This window comes from Nannospalax galili, unplaced genomic scaffold, assembly GCF_000622305.1.
Source record: "Nannospalax galili isolate Female #2095 unplaced genomic scaffold, S.galili_v1.0 scaffold54, whole genome shotgun sequence".
In the NCBI taxonomy this organism is placed as follows: Eukaryota; Metazoa; Chordata; class Mammalia; order Rodentia; family Spalacidae; genus Nannospalax; species Nannospalax galili.
The window spans coordinates 58,350-81,469 of NW_008341028.1; the positions used below are offsets into that span (position 1 = coordinate 58,350).

The 23,120-nt window shown below is 42.1% G+C and overlaps 1 protein-coding gene across 2 annotated transcripts in view; it reads left to right on the forward strand.

Annotated features, from left to right (window-relative positions):
* The first annotated feature begins 4,037 nt into the window (after positions 1-4,037).
* The window catches only part of Rala (RAS like proto-oncogene A), a 65,861-nt gene continuing 46,778 nt past the window's right edge, over positions 4,038-23,120 (forward strand). The window contains exon 1 of one of the 2 annotated variants that reach the window (XM_008836268.3): positions 4,038-4,202. The gene's annotated coding sequence lies outside the window, so the exon portion shown is untranslated. Of the gene's footprint in view, positions 4,203-4,480; positions 4,597-23,120 lie in introns of those variants that run through there. The other variant, XM_017799016.2, reaches the window with a different exon arrangement.

Sequence of the window (23,120 nt, forward strand, 5' to 3'; positions counted from 1 at the left end):
TGGAATCCCAGTTTCAGAAGCATTGGGGACTTCAGGAGCAGAGACCCGAGGTACGGGTAAGGTGGAAGGACCCCATTATGGGGCAATGGAGAGGCCCAGATCCATTGCTAACCATGGGTCGAGGCTTTGGGTGTGTCTACCCTACAGGAGATTCAAACCCCATATGGGTGCCTGTGAAAAACCTTAAGTGGGTAGGCCAGGATCCGACAGACTAGCATGACGGTCCATGGACAACAGTTCATGAGACAAAATTCCTCTCTTTATTTGTATCCATCTGAGGTAAAGGACCCAGTTCCTTGACTTCATTGCTAGTCAGTCTCTTTGACATCTGGCTGATTGGCTAAAAGGGACATGGTCTCAGAAGTATTTCAACTTGTCCTATGCCATGACTTGCTTTGTTTCTCTTGATAATGCTTTAAGTGTCTTTACCAGATAATTCGGTGACAGAGGACCCTTGGAACTGCCACAGCCCACCTCCTCATGATTACGGACTCCCCCAGGAATATAGCCTCTCTGGTTGCCCACGCTTGGCTAACCGAGTTAGGCAGAGACTAAGACTGTCATGGGCTGGCATTACCCACACGGCTGCCCTTAATCATGACACATTTTTAGCTAAAGATGGATAAAATGTCCCATGACAAGTACTCCTAAGACAGGACATGCACATGGCCAGGTGCATGATCCAATGACGGGCAAGGCTTGATCAGAGGTGACACAACCTAAGATGGGCAAAAATGCATAAGATTAGAGGAAGGAGATAGCCATCTCTCCTCAGGGAGCCACCTATGAGGTGGGTAACTCGTGAAATAAAGTCAGTCTGGCCTTAAAATAAAAATAAAAAGGGGGATATGTGGGGACCTAAAAGCCCCACCTTGCATAGGTCCAAAAGGAAGTTACTGGGGACGTGGCCTGGCTTGCTTTGAAAGTCTGAAGAATACTTCCGCACCACTAAGGAGTGCATGATCAGCGTGTGACCATCCTTAAGATACACCCTCGGGGGGGGGAGGGGTAGTTCCAGGTGCCTCTATAAGCTTTAGAACATTTGCAATAAATGAGTCCCAGCTTGACTAGGCTCCCCATTGTGTCTGAGTGTCCCCGGGTAATGGGGGCAGCGTGGGCTGGCGAATGGTGTGCTTACTCATCCCCAATTCTCATCTCACTGGGGGTCGTGGGTTCAAGTCCCCGGCAGGTGCACCTACCTACATGCAGGCAATACACTCATACACATGAAAATAATAATAATGTTTATTTTTAAAAATGCTGTATTCTTTACTGGAATTTCAAACTTGGAAATGGGCCACAAATACTGGTCAGCAGAGTCATTATATACAGGACAGAATTTAAACACAACTTTGATATAGAAAGGCATCAGAAAGTAACAGAATGAAAGGTGAGTAAAGGAGCACTAATTTCCTCACCTTAATTAACGAGTCAAGGTATGTCATAAGGCTGAACTTCTTTTTCTAAATGATAAAAATGGCACTGTGGCCAGGCACGGTGGTGCAGCACTCAGGATGTAGAGGCAGGAGGATCCCTGTGAGCTCCAGACCAGCCAGGGCTACACAGTGAGACCCTGTGCTGAGCCAAAAATAATTTGTTTTTAGTAGTTGCAGAAAGATGTCACTGAATACCTTTACTAATTATTCCCTATAATCCATCTGCCATAGGTTCCTAAGTTCTGGGATTACAGGCTTGAGTCACCACATCCAGCTATATGGTTGCTTAAAACATCTAAATGTATACCTATTCTAAGAAAAAAAAAATTTTTTTTGAGACAATGTCTCACTAAGTAGCCTTGGCTGGCCTGGAACTCAGAGAAATCCACCTGTCTGTACCTCCCAAGTAAGGACATTAAAGGTGTATACCACACCTTTAAAATATATTTAAATAGTCTAAGAATTAAAGGTAAATGGGTTTATGATTGTGTACTCAAAAATGCTATTCTATAGTAATATAGAGTAAAACCTGATGATTAGTCTTTGGTTGGCTGCTGTAGCTTTTGCAGGGTTTTTGCTATTTGTGGCTTTCTGAAGCTTCTGCTCAAAATGGACCATTCCATTTCTAACATTATGCTAGGTTAGCATAGCTATGAACAACCAAGCAGCATCTGAGACAATCTGATGTTGTCTTCATAGTCTTTCTGTTGCTCACTCTAGCTCCCCATTCAGCAGCTATTTGTGATGCTCCTCGTTCCCAACCCTTGGTGTGGCTAGTTTAAGCTATTATCAATTATTAAAAACATCTTTAAAATATCAACATACATAATACTTCACCTGAGTTTATGATATTACAAATTAGCACTGTCTACAGTTTCTGGCATGCCTGAACTTTATAGTCACAAGATCATTAGATATTAGAATATTGGTCTATGGGTAGTGATATGAATCTGCCATGTATTGTTTTCTTAACATAGTATTTCAGAAAATTTCCCAAGGCAGGGAGAAAGAAGAAATGGTTTTGAAACTATGCTCAAAGAAGTGAATGCAGCCTGCTTAAATGTAGTAATATAAACCTGTGGTGTTTCTAATTTCAACTCACCTCCCCCCACAGTTCTCAACCCATATAAGCAACTGCCATTTAGACACCACTCTTCAAACTAAAGATATCTTCTTCCCACAACTCATGCTGATTCTTCATTATCTCTGGTTAAAACAAAACAAAACAACAAAACACTTTTATGGGATGGGGATGTAGCTATTAAGTACAGTGTTTGCTTGGCAGGCAGAAAGCCCAGAGTTCCATCCCCAATCTAAATCAGGCATGGTGGTGCAGGCTTGTAATACCAGCACTTGAGAGGTGGAGCTAGGATGCCAAAAGTTCAGTATCATTCTCAGTCACAAAGCCAATTTGAGGCCACCCTGGAATTACACCACCTCAAAACAACTAACACCACACAAAGAAAATACACTTTCACCCTGCCCTTCTCCCACAGCAATACACAGCATCCTCATGGCCACTTAGTCCTCTTACCCACCAGCTGCCCCCAGCAAACAACTCTCAACTTATCTGGTCCTATCATTTGGGAATCCATCTGCTTTGGATGCTCACTGCCGACACAGGGACCCTTGCTTTTTTCTTCTGCTGTGGTCCATTGCCTACCCTCTGCTTGCCCTGCTGCTCCCTCACCCCCACCATCTGCCAACTAATCTGTCCTCCACCAATGAAAGGATAGCTTGTAATTTATATCTGTCCAGTCATTCGACTTTCTGAGTTTGGAAGGCAGTTTGACTGACTCCATTCTGCTTCTGCAACCTCATCTTTTTCAGTAGGTTGAACTTGAAAACATGTAACTGCTACTCAGCCTTCTCAAAACACATTATTTGTCTCTGCTGTACGCTCTTATTTGGTTCCAGGTTTGCCATCCTTTTGTACTGGAAAAACCTACAGGTAGCAAAGCCATCAATTCTCTCCTCTGCACGATGTAACACCCTTCCAGTTATTTGCTCTCTGCCCATTGGCCTGTGCAAGGCGTTCCTTGAATGGGTTATGCCAAGGATGTGGTTGGCACTCAAAATGGGGCCAAGGGAGATAAGAAAAACTTAATGATCAGAAAAGAATATGTGGCTGTTAACGGACATAGAGAAAACAATCTATGTCCAACCTGTGGAGGGATTTAAAGAAATCAACCCACTTAGTCAAAGTATTAAGCCATCAAATCAGTGCCAGGGCCACAGGAAAGGAAGAGAGACCATCCGCAGAGGCCAGATCTCCAAGGGATAGGGCCAGACCAGGCGACCGACCCACATCCTAGGAGTTGATGGGCCACAAAATCCAGCGGTCCCCAGGAGCAAGATGGCGCCGGCCCCCCACACACTGCTTTCCCCAGAGCCCCTCCGTTTCCTGGAAGAGACGAGGAGCCGGGACCGGCCAGGCCTCGGGTGGGGGTGGGGGCGCAGAGTCAAGGCTGGACCCGCAAAGGGCCGTGCAACACGCCAATCCACCCGCACCGGCACGGCTTTTGTTCTCCCACCGGAATCCGGCTCAGCACCGTGGACCGGAAGTGCCGGCTGCCCCGCCCGCGGTACCCCGGAAGTGATCTGCCGCTGCTGCAGCGGGGCCGGGGAGGAGGGTGGGTCTCCGGAGCGGAGTGCCTAGTCTTCCTCCACCGCCCAGGCCGCTCCCGCGCGGAGCTCCGAGCGCAGCTCCCAGCATTGCTGAGGGGCAGCCGAGGCCCGGAGCCCGCGGGGCGGCTCGCGTTACAGGTGAGTGCGGAGGTGGGGCTGCGGAGGCGGGGGTGTGTCCACCGGGCGAGGCGGGCGGCCGCCGAGATTGCACCGCGGGCCGCGGCCGGGCGGGGTGCGCCCAGAGAACCGCGGCCTCCCGGGAAGGTCACCGCATCGTGCCCGCGGCTCCCACGGCCCCGCCCAGGCGGTGCCCGCGACCTGGGGCCGCCGCCGCATCGCCCCTGCGCCGCACTCCACCCTCTCGTTCCCTTCGTTCTCACCCCGGGCCGGTACGGAGCAGCTGCTTTTTAAGCATCTCCGCGGGTTTGTGCCAGTTATAGGAATGGCTTTTTCAGGCTGAAGTCAGACGCTCGGCGTCCCACTGAGCTCCTAGGCTCTTGCCCCGGTTTAGCCTCTGGACGAGGACCGGAATGTAGGTGTTTTGCTTTGGGGGTGGGAGGGGGTGTCTTCTGTGGTTTGTTCTTGAAAGATTTCCAGGAGTGGAAGATGAGATTTCTGTGCTTTAGCTGGGTGTGTATGCATGTGTGAGTGGGCGGGCGTGCCCGCGTTGGGGTGGCCGTGTTGTTGGGGGGCTTAGGGGAAATTGGCCAACGAACTGGCCTTTGTTTGGAAACCAGTGTCCAGACTTGTGAGAGCTCATCCCAGTGTCTTTGAGGTAGTGTGAGAACTCCGGTGCCACGCCCTGTCAACCTGGAAAGCACCCAGTTTACAAACAGTTTGATGTGTGTGTGCGCAGGAGGGCACCTTTGTAGAACGTAATTAAGTTAATTCTCTTCCTGTAAATAAATTAGAACTTTAATCATCCTCCAAAAATTGGATAACAGATTTCATTACGCGGTAGAAAACATTCCTTTTGGCTTATGTTTGTTAATGTGTCTAAATGTAATTTAAGATTATGCTTTTGTCTTTGTGGATACACTATTGTAAAATGACTTTTGTGACCCTTAAGATGTTTCTAGGCCTTAATTTTTTTAGAGAAGAAACCATTTCGTTTTCCTCTATTTCCTTGTAATATGCCTGGAATTTGACACATTTCTTCAGTGAATGAATGACTGTGTAAAGTGATCTCATAGTTACCTTCCAGAAGTAACTGATTTGGGTTAGGGGTGTAGCTCAGTGGCAGAGTGCTTGCCTAGCAATCAGAAAGTCCTGGGTTCAAGCTCCAGCACCGCCTCAAACAAAATTTTGTTAGAGTACAGTTTTGTTTGAGATCTTTGGCACATAAATGTTTTCTTTGTCTTTTTGTTTTATTAGAAGGTGAAAGAGCATCTCAGGAAGAATTTGCCTTTCAAAACTCTGCCCTGTAAAGGTTACCAATACTTGGAGATTGTGCTTGGGCAATATAATAATTTTCCATTTTTAGATGTTTAGTTCTTAAGTATATTCAGAGTTAGAAGGAGATTTCCTGACAAAAGACAGTAAGTTTATGTTTGGAGTTGATACCTATACCCAATCTTAATCAAAGAGAGGAAGTTGAGAGTTAATAATGTTTGGAAACCTGGTGCATGGCAGAATTGCGTGTAGTGCCTTATTTTTGCCATGGATACGTGAAATCTTCCGCCGCCCTGATATGACCTTGGCATCTTTTACCAACCAGCACTTTCCCTTTTCTGTTCTGAGATCCAGATGCTGCTCTCTAGTGTTTCTGCTGAGTGTGCAGCTATTTGTATCATCATTTTGAAGCAGTGTCTCATTACAACCCTTTCCCCTGCCCAGGCCTTTCAAGGGAAAAAGGCTAATTGTAGGAAAGAATTTTGCTTACCTATTGTAAGGGAATGTCTTGCCCTATAGATGGTTGCATCGTTCTCAGTTCAGGAATGTCCAAATAAGAACAAGCTGTTGCTGTCTCTTTCCCTCTCCTAGTATGTGGTGGTGTCCTACACTGGCTTTCCAGTTTCTACAGAGCATGAATAAATGTATCAGTATTACTTGTTTATGGGTCTGTCAGAGCAATGTGCTCTTAGATTCTTTCATGAATGAGTGCCAATGACAATTTTTAAAACACTGGAATAAGAAGCTGTGAATATTAATGAGGGAAGAGATTTGATTTTGAGGTAGGAGATGGTTGCTTTCCATTGTTTTAAATAATGTTTTCATTCTTAGCCTGAGAGAAGGAAGCCTAGGGTTCTTATCCCAGCAGCATTGCTACTATACAGAGGCTAGATTCCCTTTAGTTCAACAACTCTCTTGGTAATAACAGTTCTCATATATTGATTGCCCATCAAGCACTGTGGTAAGAATATTGTAATGAAGTACTGCTTGTATTATTTCTTGTCTCCACAATACCTCTTTAGCAATACTTTACTAAGGCTAAGTGAAGTTATTGACCAGAGGCTTAGCCCACAAGCCAGTGTGTAGTAGAACCAGGATTTGAAAGTACAGTAACAATTTCTGAGAGACTGAAGATTGCAGTTAATCCTAAGAGGCTGAAGGAAATAATTTTGATTGAGCTGAGCTTCAGGAAAGCAAAGATACTGATCTTGGCGTTTTGGGCTGTCAAGTATAGCCTAGACTCACTAGTGGCCCTGGCCAAGGGGCCTCACACAGTGGCTGCTATCCTCTTTATCTCCAGGGGGGCCTACATACCCAGTGTTATTGTGCCCACACATACATCCTGTGTGTTCCATGATGAAAAGTGCTTAGACATTGTTCTTAAACTTGTAGGTGTTTTGATGGCTCTTTACCTGTGCAGTACCCACCTCTGCCGCACCTGAGTTGTCCCTGTTTGAGAGGGGTGCTGTGGCCTGTTTGAAATCACGCTGCTGTGCTTTCTTCCACTAATGTAGGTAGAGGAGATGTGGAACAGAAGGAAGAATGGTTTAACAACGACAAAGCAGAGGTGTGCTAGGTGTGACTTTACTGCTTGAGACTGTAAGACAGTATAGCATAAGAGTTATAGGACTCTATTCTTAACAGTCAAATTGCTTTTTTTCCTCCCCAAGTATGTACTTTAAAAAAAAAAAAAAAAGGTCATTTTTAAAAATGCTCAGTCTAGAGAATGTGTTCATTTCTTGATTTAAAGGTGTAGTGGTGGGGTAATTACTCTAATTTTTTTGAGAAAAAAATTCTCTAACCCCCATGAGCATTGTCCTTAATTCTGTACAGAAAACCTTCCAGATGTACTCGTCAGCATACTCACTCACCAGCTTCACCTCCTTCTGTGGTGCACAGTTCCTGCAGTTCTGAGATCCTGGACTGCTCGTGTTTACTCAGCTGGTCTATTTTTCCTTCCTGGAGTTCTTTCCCCAATCTAGAAAGCTACTAGTCCTTCAGGCTTCATTTAGGTTAATCTTGTCCAAAAATTAGTCTAGCTGAGGTTCTTCTTCTGGCCCACATATCTCAAAAGAAGAGAAAAGAAATCTAGACTGGGCTAAGCAGCAATAGCCAGATATGGTGGCCACACCTATAGTTCTCAGCTGAGGCAGGATTGTGAGTTGGGCTACACAAGTGACAGTCTCCCTGGGGAGAAGGAGGGGGGCAGAAAGGGAAGGACTAGGTGCTTTTCTTCTGTATTAAACAACCTCTGTTCATTACTTCCTGCACTGTGGAAAGTGCCTTCATTAGCTTATTGCAGATTTTGTTGACCCCCATCCATAGTCACTTCCTAACTGTAGAAGTGCACACACCTTCTCCTCTGTCAGGTCATCACTGGGTTTTGTCAGAACTTTGTAAGTGTTCTCAGTTCATGACACTCTTATTATAGAAGTAATTTTTTCCTTTTTAATTTTTTTTTAATGGGTCTGGAGAGATGGCTTAATGGTTAAGAGCACTGGCTGCTCTTGCAGAGGACCCAGGTTCAATTCCCAGCATCCATGTGGCAGCTGATATCCATCTGTAACTCCAGTTCTAGGGGAATCCAATACCTTCTGATCTGACCTCCTCCGGCATTGCACAACATGGGTGCACTTACATGCATGCAGGCAGTACACTCATAAAATAAATAAATAAACAAAATACTAAAATAAAAAAAATTATGTGTATGAATATATTGCCTGCATGTAATATAAGTGTACCCATGTCATTTGATGCCCGAGGAGGTCAGAAAAGGGTGTCAGATCCCTTGGAACTGGAGTTATGGATGATTATTAGTTACCATGTGGGTACTGGGAATTGAATCTGTTCTCTGCAAAAGCAGTCAGTGCTCTTAACCACTGAGCCGTCTCTCCAGTTCAGCAGTAATTTTTCAAAGCATCTCTAGGTCAAAAGAAATATTCTACAGTTTTATACCTTAATAAATGTTTGTTTCCTAGTAGCCACTGAAAAATAATACACTTAAATTTCATTCTTTTTAAAAAATATATATTGAATAGGCTAGAGAGATGGCTCAGCAGTTAAGAGCACTGACTGCTCTTGGAGAGGACCCAGGTTTGATTCCCAGCACCCACATGGTGGTTAACAACCACCTCTAGCTCCTGTTCCAGGGGATCCAATGCCTTCTGACCTCCTCGGGCATTGCATGACACGGGTACACTTACACACATGCAGGTGGTACACTCATACATATAAAATAAAAATAATAAAATAAATCATATATGTATATATATTGAAGGTTTTATTTTCATTTCTGTGTATCTGCCATATGTGTGCAGGTGTTGGCAGAGGTCAGAAAGGGGCATAGGAGCCACTGGAGCTGGAGTTAGAGATGGTTGTGAGCTGCCCAGCATGGGTGTTGGGAACCAAACTCAGGTCTTCTGGAAGAGCAGCAAGAGCTCTTAAGCACTGAATTATCTCTCCAGCCCCCCAATAATTACTGTGCAGTCCTCCACTGTATGTACCATAGTTTTCAACTAGTATCCATCCTATTTGTTTGTTTTACTGTGTAGCCAAGGCTGGCTTAAAGTCACAATCCTCTTGTCTCTGTCTCCTGAGTACTGAGGTTATAGGTGTTTGACACCATACTTGGCTCTTGGTGTAGTTTTCATTGTATTTCTTTTATTACAAGTGAACTGAACATTTTTTAATACGCTTACGAGCCATTTTAATGCTTTGTTAATTGTTTATTTGCCTATTTTCTACATGAGATTTTGGTGTTCAGCTTTTCAAAGTTCTTTGTATTTAAGAATATTAGCTATGTAATTTGGCATCTGTTAAAGGTACTTAGCCTTGTTTTCCATTGGTGTTGCTTTTATGTAGTTTCTGTCATGCAGAATTTTGTTTTGTGTAATCAAGTATATTCACCTGAAAATTACTTCATCCAGAGTCTAGTCATAGAAAGCCTTTCTATACGTGTACCTTGGTTGTAAAAGAATTCACACTTTCTTATGATACAGTTTTATTTTTTATATTTAATTAGTTCCATTCAGGGTATACTTCTATATATAGTGTGATAAATGAGTCTCATTCATATTTTCCCAAATGGCTACACAGTTACTCAGTGCCATTTATGAAAAGAAGTACTTTGCTCATTTGTCACATGCTATATGCAGCTGAGTGTGTATTCTGTTGAGTTTTCAGGTGTTTTCATCACAGAGGTCTATGTCATGTACAGGCCTAGTTGTGTTATTTGGTGTGATAATCCCCCATTACAGCACCTCCTCATCTGTGTTTTTCCTGCTGTTCCTGTATATTTTTTTTGCATATGAACTTTAGCATCAGTTTGTCTGATTCCATAGCATTGGGATTGCTATTAAGAGTGCATTAAGTTTATGAATTTACATAGGAAAATTGACATCTTGATGGTACTGAGACATCAAAACTTAAAACAAGCAATATCTTTATTTTCTTTTTTTAAAATATTTATTTTTTTTATGTGTACGAGAGTATTGCCTGCATGTATGTAAGTGCACCTGTGTTGTGCAAAGATTGCGGAGGCCAGAAGAGGGCTTCAGATCCCCTGGAACTGGAGTTACAGACAGTTATTAGCTGCCATGTGGGTTCTGGGATTTGAACCCGGGACAGCAAGTGTTCTTAACCACTGAGCCATCTCTCTAGCCCCTCAATATCTTTATTAAGTCTATTTTTGTGGCTTTGAGAATTGATTTATAGTTTCCTCATAAAACTTTTCAGTGTTTCTTATTAAATTTATTCATATTTTATCTTTTTTTTTTTTTTTGGCTATGTACACTAGGCTGGCCTTGAACTCACAGAGCTCTGCCTGCCTCTGCCTCCCAGTGCTGGAACTAAAGGCATGCACCACCATGCCTAGCTTCTTTATTGTTTTTCAATTACATTTAATTACATTTTCAAACTGGTTATTATTTGTGCAGACATTGTGGTTTCTGCATGTTTTTCTACTACCTTGCCAAATTCTTGCTGTTGCTCTTAGACTTTTCAGATAATACTATCATTTCATTTGTAAATAGTTTTTCCTCCTTTCCAGTATTTATGTTTTTTCTTATTTACTTAACTGATATCTCCAGAACAATATTGAGTAGTAATATAACTGTGTCCTTAAGAGAGATACCAAGTGCTTCCTTGCTTAGCCTTCTCCATGGCCAGAGAGGGGCATATATTATACCTGATATTAATTTAGTTCTTTATATGCCCTTCAAAGATTGCAGTTCTCTGTCTCTTTGAGAGACTTAAGGGAGATGGGTATGTTTTGAGTCAAGGTTGACTTCGTAGTGGGGAGGTAGCAGAATACAGTGATGAGCAAGGTTAGGACTACTTAGTGGTTTCCCATATCATACAGTGGTTCTAAATTGCCTTCCATCTTGTCTAGAGTTCTCCCAGCCTTCTAGGCTAAAGCTACCATAGATAAAAACATTGAGGGGATCTCTAGGATTTCTCAGTCTGGAATGGTTTCTGCATTCTACAGATGAATTGATCACTTTATACTGCTGTGGTTCTGTCTTCCATGCTTGGTTCTCCAGGCCATATGGCAGGGCATATTTGTAATAAGACGAGTTTATGCAGGGATGGCCTGAAGATGCCGCTGACTGTAGGGTGGTTCTGGACAAGATTACCCAAGGGCCTGGATCATCTGGCTTTGAGGCTGTCCTTTCTCCAGTTTGTGTATGTAGACCCAGTCCTCAGCTGGAATGATGTCTTGATGTGAAGTCAGGTGTTTGTCCTGCTTCCTGAAGACATTCTCTTGATGTCAGTAGTCAACACACATCAGTGCTCAGCCTTGCAAGGCCTGGAGAGTGTTTTTATTTGACTGTCATCTAATTCATATAGCCCAGGCTAGCCTGAAATTTGCTCTGTTGCCAAGGATGACCTTCATTCTTCCACCACCACCTCACAAATGCTGGGATTATTGAGGCCTGAATTGGGATTGTTAGGACTTTGCACATGCTAGGCAGGTGCTCTATCACTGCACGACACCCCAGTATGTAGATTCTTGGAACTTCAGGATTACCTGGGTCCATGTGTGAGCTCTCAGTCCATATCCCATTGTCTGTTATTCTAAATCTTCCCTATTGTAGGAGTGGTGAATGGTAGGCATTTATTATTTTCTTGGCCCTTAGACTACAGAGTTTGTCCCTAGAACTGCTTACCCTGGCCTGTTACCCATCCTTACTGTCCTAGGAGGACTGGTGGGCAGCGTTCAATAATCGCTTCCTGTCCTGGGTGGGTATGTTCTCACTCACTGGGTATCTTGGTCCACGGCTGCTGTTGCATCCCTGTTTTTCTGGTGATCATGTAGCCTTTCTTTCTCTGAGTCTTGCTGCCTCACTGGCCTCAAATTTTAACAAGTTGGAGGTTGGGAGGTTGGGAACTCCCTGCTTTAGAAAGCCTCAGATCTCACCCCTTGGTACATACATTTTGCTACCCTTATACAGGGTTTGGAGTGACTTTTTTTTTCTTTCTGTGTCTTTTTTGTTTCCCCCTCTAGTACATTTTAGTCTGAGAGAAAGCTCTCCCCTTACCTCTTCCTCTCTTTTCTTTCCAGAATGGCCTGGAACTTGTGATCCTCATGCCTCTCTAATGCTGGGATTACAGGCTTGTACCACGTAAGACATTGGATCTGTGGAAGAAAATCTCCATTGGCTGAGGTCTTAGGTTTCTGGGACACCAGTCCTAATCACTTAATGCTTAGATAATTGGTATGTGCCCACAGCCCTTCTAGTCACTCAGGCCTGCCTGAGTCTCCTATCTGCATACCACAGTGGAGATCATTATGCCTGTTACTTCATTTACTATTATTTGCTGCTTATGTTTTAGTTATTTTCTTGGTCCTTAAGAAATGTGTAAAATTTACCTTTTCTCATCCTTGCTTTCATTCAGTGCAGAAAACTCAATCCTGTTCTTACTTCTTTTCTTTCTTTCTTTCTTTTTTTTTTTTTTGGTCTTTTTGAGACAGGGTCTCCCTGTAGCCCCAGCTGTCCTGGAACTCACTATGTAGACCACGCTGGCCTTGAACTCACAGAGATCCACCTGCCTCTGCCTCTGCCTCCCAAGTGCTGGGTCTAAAGGTGTGCGCCCACCATACCCGGCCTGTCCTTATTTCTTAAAGCTTATGTTTGTCTCGGTATAATTGTTAGAAGTTTGTATGATTATTGGTTGTTTGTGTTTCTTTTTCTGGGAATTGTCTTTTTATGTTCTTTTGACCCTTATTTTCCCCCAGTGAAGGGGCTAATTCTTTTTAAAAAACAAAATTAAGGGGTTGGGGATTTAGCTCAGTGGTAGAGAGCTTGCCTAGCAAGCGCAAGGCTCTGGCTCTGGAAAACAAAACAAAACAAAACAAAAAAACCCAAATTAAGAGATAATTCACATAGTATAAAACTAATCCTTTAACAATTCTGTAGTTCAGTGGATTTGGGTATAGACAGTTACTACCATCTCATTCCAGAACACTTTCATTACCCCTTAAAAAGAAAGGCACACTCACCAGCTGGTACCACAGATCTTTCTTGCCCCTGAGCCCTTGGTTGCTCTGCTTCCCATCTCTACAGATTTGCCTATTTTGGACATTCCAGGATTCCATATATCGTCTTTTGTGTCTGGCTACTTTGATTAACTGTTTTCAGGGTTTACCATGTTGTAGCATAAATGAATACTTCATTTTTTAATGGTCAAATCATTCATTGTGTGATTATGCCATGCTTTATCCATTCATTAGTTGACTGATATTTGAGTGCCTCTGTTTGGGGCCATATATTGTATAACACTAAACTGTTATCTGCAGACCCAACTGTTATCTCCACTCCCCTAAGACAGTTGTCCATTTGGTGATGATCTGGAGGCTCTCTAGTATGTGCTCCCAGCTTCGTTCACCTGCTCCCACACTTGTTCTGCATCTCTGTACTCATAGCCATTCTGTCATGTTGGATCCCCTGGAGCTGGAGTTACAAGCAGTTGTGAGGTTCATAACGTGGGTGCTGGGAACCAGCTCAGGTCCTTTGGAAGAGCAACAAGTGCTCTTAACCACTGAGCCATCTCTCCAGCCCCACTTTTAAAACTTGCAATGGTTAAAGTGCACTGTAGGGATTGTATTCTAGCAGACTGTAAGACAGAGAGTCAAGTCAGGGTGATGAAACAGCAGTCACAGAGCCGGCAGTGTCCTTGAAGTGGATTTGTTAGTCTAGTGTTGACTACAGAACTCAGGAGCCCTAACTATAACCAGAGTAATCACCAAAAGTGGTACTGTTTCAAGTTATTTACATCTTACCATATAATGTGGCTAAATTTTTTTTAATGAAACTTACTACTTTTGTATTCATGATCTCTTTTGACTTTTTTTTTCATTTTGAGACAGGCTCTTGCTCTGTAGTAGTGGGATGATAAGTGCACACCATGCCATTCTGTCTGGCCTACTTATTTCTCTTTATTTCGTCTATATAAAGATTCAATGAGGGCTAGTGAGGTGGCTCAGTGAGTAAAGGCATTTGCCCCTAAGTCAAAGGACAACCTGAGTTTGGCAGAACCCACATGGCAGAGGAAAAAATAATTTCCACAAGTTGACCTCTGACTCCACACACTCAGGGTGGCACACTTGAGCCCTTACATACGTATATTATACATATACAAATGAGACTTCCATTTAGAACTTTCTATTTTGAGGCATTTTACACACACAGAAAAGTTAGAAGAGCAGTACACTGCCTGCCTGTGAATCCCACACCTATATTCACCATCCACTGATCATCTTTTCATTCATCCATCCAATCTAGTGCTGAGGGTTGAACCCAGAGCTCCATATCTGCTAGGCAGGTGCTCTGCCCCCGAGCTCCATCCCAGCCCTGGTTATCATTTGCTTTTCTTTCTAAAGTTAAGAGGCACTTTTTGTTGAGTGTGGATTCATTGATTGCTGCTTCAAAGTAAACCATCTCTGTGTTCTCTGTTGTATCATCTGAGCATACAGGCAGTCTTCTGCATAACTTCCATAATGCTGACTAGTGTCTGGTCCAAATCCAGATTTCTCACTTGTCTCTGAATGTTTTCAATAGCTATTTCCCCTTGACCTAGGAATCAGTATGGTTCATGGTTTCTATTTCCTGATTGTGTCCTTTATCTTGTTGAAAGAACTATATCCCCAGCCCCTGATGAATTTTTATGATATAATTTACATGGCATAAAATTTAACCATTTAATATTTGTGTGAGCTTTAATAACTCTTGAATTCTGTAACCATTGCCATAACCTCGCATTCAAGCATTTTAAAACATAGTTTTCCAACCTTGATAAGATTCTTCTTAATGCATATATGTGTATGTGTGCAATCAGGTAGTTGTGCACATGTGCATGCATGTGTGGAGACTGGAGGACAAATGTATGTCATCTTTAGGAACTGCTTTGAGACAGGGTCTCATTGGCTTGGAGCTTGTGATTAGGCTAGACTGCCTGTCCAGTGAGCCTTAGGAATCCTCCTGTCTCCACATCCCTGACTTACAGGAGCATACGACCATTCCTGGCATTTGTACATGAGTTCTAGGTATCAGACTTTAGTCCTCACACTTGTCAGGCAAGTTCTTTACTAATGAGCCACTCTTCCCCAGTTCCAAACGTTGATAAGATTCCATATGCCCATTTAAAGTAATCTCCATTCCCACTCCACCCCAACACCATACACTGCTTTGTATTCTCTGAAATTTTCCCCATTGCCCTTCCTAGACAGAACATACATATTGAACCATACAATATGTGATCTCTTGTGGCTGATTGTTTCTGGTTTGGCATAATGTTTTTTTCTGATTTGTTCATTTTTGTAGCATGTATTAGCAGTACTTCCCTCTTCATTGCTGAGTAGTATTCCATTCTGCAGCTGTATTACATTCTGCGTATCCATTCACTGATTGATGGATTTCTTTATTATTTCCATGGTTTTTTGTTTGTTGATTTGTTTGTTTATTATAAATAATCTTGCTGTAAACATTTATGTAAAATTTGTTAAAACATGTTTTCATTTCTCATGGTGTATGTCCAGAGGTATAATTGCTGGGTTGTGTGGTAAATGTAACCTTTTAAGAAACTGCCAAACTGTCTTCTAAATTGCCAGCATATTGTTTTTCATTCCCACCAGTAATATCTGAGGCCTCCTGTTTGTTCTCAGCATGTCTACCATGAAATGTTATCTGATTATAATGGGCTTTGTTTGTTCATGTGGTTGTTTTTTTGTGACAGGGTCTCATGTAGCTCAAGCTAGCCTAAAACTCACTGTAGCTGAGCATGACCTTGAACTTCTGATTTTCCTGCCTCCACCTTCTAGGCACTGGAACTGTAGGTGTGCTTAGAACCATACCTGGCCTATGTGTTGCTGAGATTGAACTCAGGACTTCGTGCATGCTAGGCAAATACTTTACCAACTGAGCTACATCTCCAGCCCTTGTTGTGGTTGAATTTGCATGTCTCTGCATCTCTGCATATATTTGCTATTCATTCATTTATTTTCTTTAGTGAAATGTCTACTTGATCTTTTTCCGTTTCCTTTTAAATTGGGTTGATATCTTCTTATTGATTTCTAAAAAGTTTTTTTATGTGTTCCAAACACAAGCCTTTCATTAGATATGTGTGATTATCAAACAGATTTGTCTGCAGAGTGCCCTGATGGGGTTTTATAATGATGTTAACTTTGAGTGATGCCTAATGCTTTCTCCTTTGCCATGGGGCTTTTTTTGGAGGTCTGGGATTAAAGCTGACTCTTCTTAATTCATCTATATGTCTAGTACGGATGGAGAGTTAGTAATTTAAAATGAGGAGGACCCCTTTATATACTGTTCAGTTAATCAAGAACTTATATTGGAAACGTGGTGCAAATAAAATATAGTATGAGCTCTTGGACTTTTCATTTGCAAGAGCCAGAAACTCAGTTCAGCAAATTGAATTTTTCTGTTTCCCTTTCCCATCCTCTGATCCCTTATTCATTTTCGTTGTCAGACTTTTCTCCATGTGGTTGAGAACATGGCCACCCTCACCTCCACATTTGCTTCTCAGCTCAGCAGAACAAGTAGTGCCTACCCCTAAAGCCCAAGATGCACTGCTCTCTTGGATCTGTGGGTAGCCTGGGTCTCTTGCCTTGCTTTTAAGGGAGATGGAGCACCCTGAAGGTAAGGCAACTCAGGTTAGCCGTGACTTGAAAATACCCCAGCCTATTTCTCCCAGCCCTTCTTTTACCCACTGTTCTGTGGTCTCTGGGTGGGGTTATTTCCAGTTGTCTTGGAGTCCTTACAGTCTTACAGATTGCTGAAATCAGTTTTTTATATTAGTTTGCTCCCCCGTTCCACATTCACTTAAGTAGGATTCTCAAGCTATGTCGGTGTCCATATGTTAGATGATTCATCTTTGAAGTGATTTTTAAAGTAAGGCTGGTTTCCAGTTCCTTTTCATGACTGAGTGAATGATTGGTTTGGTGAAAACGATGAAGGCTGTTGATAGAGCTGATTTTCCTGCTTAAAACAGAAAATTTTTTTCTCACTTGAAATATTTACCCAAAGCCTGAATAAGTAAATATTCATGTAGTTGAACAAGTAATTTTGGGTACTTTGTGGATTTGCATTGCTTCCATACACTACCTTTCAGTATGAAAATTAAATACAAAAATGAAAACTTTTTATTTTGTATTGTCTTTGTAAGATCTGTTACAAGAGTTGGAAGGGACCTTAAAAGATCTTCTAGTATATTATTCTACCTGCAGGAGAAGCATCTTAGTTCTTCATTGGTAAGGGCTCTGTAACAAAAGACAAATTAACAAGGAAAAAAAAAAACTGAGATTATTAATGTATGCAACACACATCATGCCAGGAAAACTTAATGAAAAGTAACACAGAGTAGTGGCTTGTATGGCATCTTTAGCAAAGAACCATTTAGTTGTGGGGAAATGAAAGACAAAGGAAGGGTTTGGGGCTCTCAAGGGCAAGAAGCTGGAAGGTATATGTATGGGAGGACACTAGTGGGTGAGGGGTATTTGTGGGTCTCTCCGAGCCCATTCCAATAAAGAATGTCTGCCCCCTCAACAGAAAAGGGAATATAGAGAGCTGGCCTTGGTTTTTCTCTCTTGATTGCCTTCAGCTAAAAATGTTCATGTCAGAGGCATATTTTGGGGTGATCTATTCTAATTTTTTCACACTTTTTCAAAAATCCCCTTAAAAATTATCCAGCCACCACCCACTTTTAAACACTTGCAGGGGTACTATGCAGTCTGCTTCACTTGGGGACATGGACATTTAAAAACCTGCCCTTACTGTGAACTAAAGTGTATTGTGGCTTCTTTGCTTTTTGTTTTGCTGTCTGGATAGCACTCACGACACAAACACTTTGGAGCACTTGTTAAGCAGTATAGCTGGTGACATGTCTGAGGGTCACCATTTACCATATCCACCCTTATTCAACTAATGGAAACTGACGGATAAAACGACTGCTGACTTCCAAGTGATCTACCAGTTTCTTTCTTTAGTTTAGTTTAACCATCCTAAGTTTAAAAACAGTGTAACATTCAGTCATTTGAAGCCTAAGTTTTATGCTCCAAATATGAAGTCCAGTGGTCTAGAGATTCCCTTTTGTGGTCGAGCCTTGACCTAGGCCAGCTCAGATACAATATTTGCATTTACTCATCCAGACACACTCCATGAGGTAGAAGTTTAAGACTGTACCATTAAGAATTAGGAAGGTTTTTTTTTTTTTTTGACTTCTTAGGTTCTTTTATTTTTTTTCTTAATAAAAACAATATGGAAAAAAAAAGAATTAGGAAGTTGAGCCGGGCATGGTGGCACACGCCTGTAGTCCCAGCACTTGGGAGGCAGAGGTAGGCAGATCTCTGTGAGTTCAAGGCCAGCCTGGTCTACATAGTGAGTTCCAGGACAGCTGGGGCTACAGGGAGACCCTGCTTCAAAAAGACAAAAAAGAAAAAGAAAAAAGAATTAGGAAGTTAAACAACAAACAAGTCAGTCATGGTGGCACAGGCCTTTGGTTCCAGCACAAGGAGGCAGAGGCAGGCAGCTCTCTGTGAGATCAAGGTCAGCCTGGTCTACATAGTGAGTTCCAGATCAGATGGGGCTACAGAGAGACCCTGCCTCAAACAAACAAAAACTCAAGTACTTTTGAGTTGACATGCCCAGTTGTTTAGATCCCCTAGAACTAGAATAACAGATGTTAGCTACAATGTGGGTTCTGGGAACCAAACCCACATCTTCTGCAAGAACAGCCAGTGAGTGTTCTTAACCACTGAGCCATCTCTCCAGCCCTGATAATGTGCATTTTGAAAAGATAGAAGGATCTTGAAATTTTTCAACAGAAAGAAATTGTAAATAAGGAGATTAATTTATGTTTAACCTGGTTCAAACATTATTCTATGTATATACGTATCAAATGTATATACGTATCAAAACATAGCATGACATCCCATTAAAATGTATGATTTTTACATTATGTATCAGTTGAAAAATAGGTATTATTTTAAATACACCCTACAAAAAACTCCACTATGTTTCTTACCTAAGTACTGTTTCTGGCAGCTAAGTTGCTTGTTTGTCATCCATTGTGATCTTGTTGAAATCCTTGTAATGCTTGGTTTTTGGTTATGTATATAAGAGGATACCTGGGGATACCTGGTAAATTATGGTTATTTACTCATTGATAATCATTTTGAGAGATACTTTCTCATTTCTTTTTATTGAATTTTTGTGTATTTCATATAGAACATCTCAATCAATCTTAATTATGTTTATACCTCTGTCCCCATTGGTACCCTCCCATACCACCACCCCCACCCCCACACTAGAATTCATACATTCTGTCATTTTTGTTAAGGCCTATTGTATCCATTTAGTGTCCCTACCTCAGTGCAAGTTCATCTACTGAGGTCTAGTCAACCTATCTAGAGTCCCTTGCTTTGGGAAGATCAGCTCTTCCTCACCTAGCAATAATCAGTTGCCAATATTTCTTCAGCTAAAATTGAGGTCTGCTGTCCATTTCCCCAGTCCTATGCTGGATTTTTGCTTGCCTGAGTTTACATGGGACTTGTGTATGCTGACACCACTGCTGTAGATTCATATGAGTGGGGTCCCAGGAACTTGTAGGACTCTTATTTCCATATGGTCGTGCACCTCCTCCCTGGCTCTTAAAATCTTTCTGCCCCTCTTCTGCAATGCACCCTGAGCTCTGGGTGGGTGAAGTTTAATAGAGGAGACTTACCCAAGAACCAGCATTCTGCAGACTCTTCATCTCTAGGCTTTGGCCATTTGTGACCTTTTGTATTCCTGGTCCTCTGTTGCATAAGAGAGCTTCATTAATGAGAGCTGAGAGATTCATTAGTGACCTCTTTATTTCTGTTTTAGGTTTCATGAGCCTTAGGTATAGAGGTTGCATTGTAGATATGTCACTTAGGCTTGGGTAATTCATAGGCAATGTCTGTGTGTGACCAGTTGTGGTACTTGATAATAGTCTCCATCTGGTACAAAAGAAGCTTCTTTGATGAATGATGACTAGGATATTTGTCTGTAAATATAAGGATACATATTTTACACATAGTAAGAAATTACATTAGTCTAGGGATGTGACAGTCTTGGGATTTTCCCTAAGATCTATGACCTCTCCAGCCATGTGTATTTGGTTGTGTTTATAGTACACACTTGAGTTTCCTCCCATTGAGTGGGCTTTTAGTCCAATTAGGTAGCTGTTGCTTGCCTCCAAAATAAAAGTGCCACTACTGCACCAATGTTGTATGCTGTGCTGGCCATCAATGTGGTTATTTGGTCTTGAAGCTGGTGTTGGACCATCGATTGATGTTTTCCCTTAGCACCTTCATAGTGCTCTCCAAAGCTATGAGAGCTAGTCTTCAGGGGAAGTGGCTTCCAGGTAGTTCCAGGTCCATTGCCGCAAATCCTGTGTCCAAAGTATATTCTGTCTTTAGCAGTAGAGTCTTACCTTCAAGTTCTGTGAGGCAATCAAGGGCTGTGGCAATAGCCTTGTGTAATAGCCCTGTGTAGTTTGGGGGCGGGGGTGTCCCTTGGACCACCCTAATCAACAACTCAAAGGAAGATTTCTCCTGTCTGGAACTGTTTCTTGTTACATACCCTTTAGCTGTATACTTGGACTCATGTAGAAATAGTGTATGTGTAATCTGTCCTTAGGTTGTTGGACTAATATGATTCCCTCTGGTTTTTTGCACTAGTTAGGTGTTACTTATCTCCCTCTCTCCCTATCTAAGCCTTCTACCATGGCTTTCCCATTCAAAGTGTCCCCATTTTCCCCATTTCTCCCTTGATAATACCAGTCTCACCTATGGTCCCACCTCTATTGAGCTCCTTCTTTCCCTTTATCTCTAAGTTTCCTTGGATAACCCTCTCTCCCCCTCCCATTTAAATACCCCCATTTTTTAACATCCATTTCTCCCTTAAACACCTGCCTCTTACTGTCCTCTCTCAGATTCTTTCTTTCCCTTTACCTCCCTGGTTCCTTCTCATTATCCTGGTTCCTACAGTTACATCAGGATATGTAATCACTTATAAGAATTTGGTGCTAGGAGTCACATATGAAGAAGAACATAACTCATTTGTTTTTCTGATTCTGTGTTACTTCATTTGGCATAACAGCTTCTAGTTCCATCCATTTACCTACAGATTTTATTATTTAATCTTTCTTTAGTGCTGTGTAGAACTCATTGTGTAAATATACCACATTTTCATTATCCACACGTCAGTTGAGGGACACTTGGGTTGAATCCATCTCTTAGCAGGGAAGAAGGCTGGTCTCCAGAATGATTTTCTCATTTCTTACCGCCATGGTTGAATTACCACAGTCTGTTCCAGCTTGACTTGCCTTGTGTCCTCACACACACCGAATCCATTCCCCTTGCTGCCAGTTGATGTAAAGTGTAGTATGACCTTAAGTAAAATACTACTAAATTTTTCATGTAATAATGTTTGAGATACTTTTAATACTATCTGATTGACAGTTGCACTCTTGTATTTTGTTATTATGCAAACAGCCTATGAAGTGAGTGAGGTCATAACAGGGGATCAGTGTAGAGGGAGAAAGGAGATCCAAATTAAGCCAGCATTTGCAGTGAGCTAAGTAGAAAAGGAACAGCTGTAGAAATTTGTGGGAGGAAAATAGGTAATTGTGATACCCTGGAAATTGAGTTAAGAAAATGTTTTATGAGGGGCTAGAGCAATGACTTGGGGTTAAGAGAGCTTGAAAAATAAGTCTTTAAAAAATGTTTTATGAAAGAGGGAATAGCTAACTCTCAGCCAACTGCTCTCAAGTGAAGCATGATGAAGACTGAAAACTGACCATTGCATTAGGAGTGCGGAGGTCAGTAGTGATCTTCAGGATCCAGCAAGAGTAGGCCTGGGAGGGTATGAGGAGCACATCAGTAAACTTAAGAAATAGAAGTAGGGCCCAGAGATTTCTGTGTTTTCAGGTGGGGAGAGTCTGTATCTCTTAGAGAAGGGCAAATTAATGAATGAAAAGGAGGAAGTGTTTTTGGAGCCATGTCTGTTGAATTGGCTAGAGGGAGTGGGAGCCCTGTGGAAGTAAGAGAATTGAGAATAGTAGGATCTTAGTTTCCTATAGAAAAGGGCAGAGAGCCAGATCCACCCCACTGCCTGTTTTTAGAATAAAAGTTTTACTGGAGCGGAGCCATAGACTCTTTCACTCAAGTACTGTCGGTGACTGCTTTTCAGGCGCAGTGGCAGGGGTGAATAGGGACTACGAAGCTTCAGGTATTTACGAGACAGTGTGCTACACACACCCACAATGGTCTAGTTAGCTATGACTCTAATCAGTGGATAATCCATTGATGAGGTTAGAGCACCCAGTCCAGTCACCTCCCAAAGGCTCCACCTCTGATTTCTGGTGTGTTAAGGACCTTCAGGACATTGCTTTTGTGGGACATTTCAATCCAAATCATAACAGCCTCCAACATTGTAAATTAACTATATAGCTATATATTGCAATGATACAAATGACCCCAATCTGAGCTTCTTGAACAACATACAGTTATTTATCTTACCCCCTGTGTGGGTCAGGAATCTGGAACGTGCTTAGCTGTGTGGTTCTGATTCAGTATCTCATTAGGCTGCACTGAACTTGGGCTTAGGTAGGTCTAGAGAGTCTGCTTCCTAGTTTATATTGCTGGTCACTGGAGGCTTCAGTTCCTTGCTCCTTGGGCCTCTCCACAGTTTTCCCTTATGTAAAAAAGTAAGAGAACAGACAGGACAGAAGCCATAGTCCTTTATACCATATCCTAGAAGTAGCATGCTTTCACCTCTGCTGTATTGTATTGGTCACACAAATCAAACCTGGTACATCAGAGAAGCCTATGTAAGTGTATGATATCAAAGTAGGGGTGGTTGGGGACCTTTGGGGGGGCTGTCTTCCACACTGGCCTGCTTGAGTACACTATTAAGTTGCGTGTGTCCCGTTTTGCCATGTGATGACTGTTTCCAAAACTGCCCAAAGTAGTTATTTCTGATAGTTCTATTATAACTATAAATATGAATTTTTTTCTTTTTTACTAAGCTTTTTATTTTCTGATTGCAAGAGTAACGTTTATGGTAGAAAACTGGAATGTAAATAAGCAAAGAAAAAAAAAAAGCCCTGGAAGTTAAACATTTT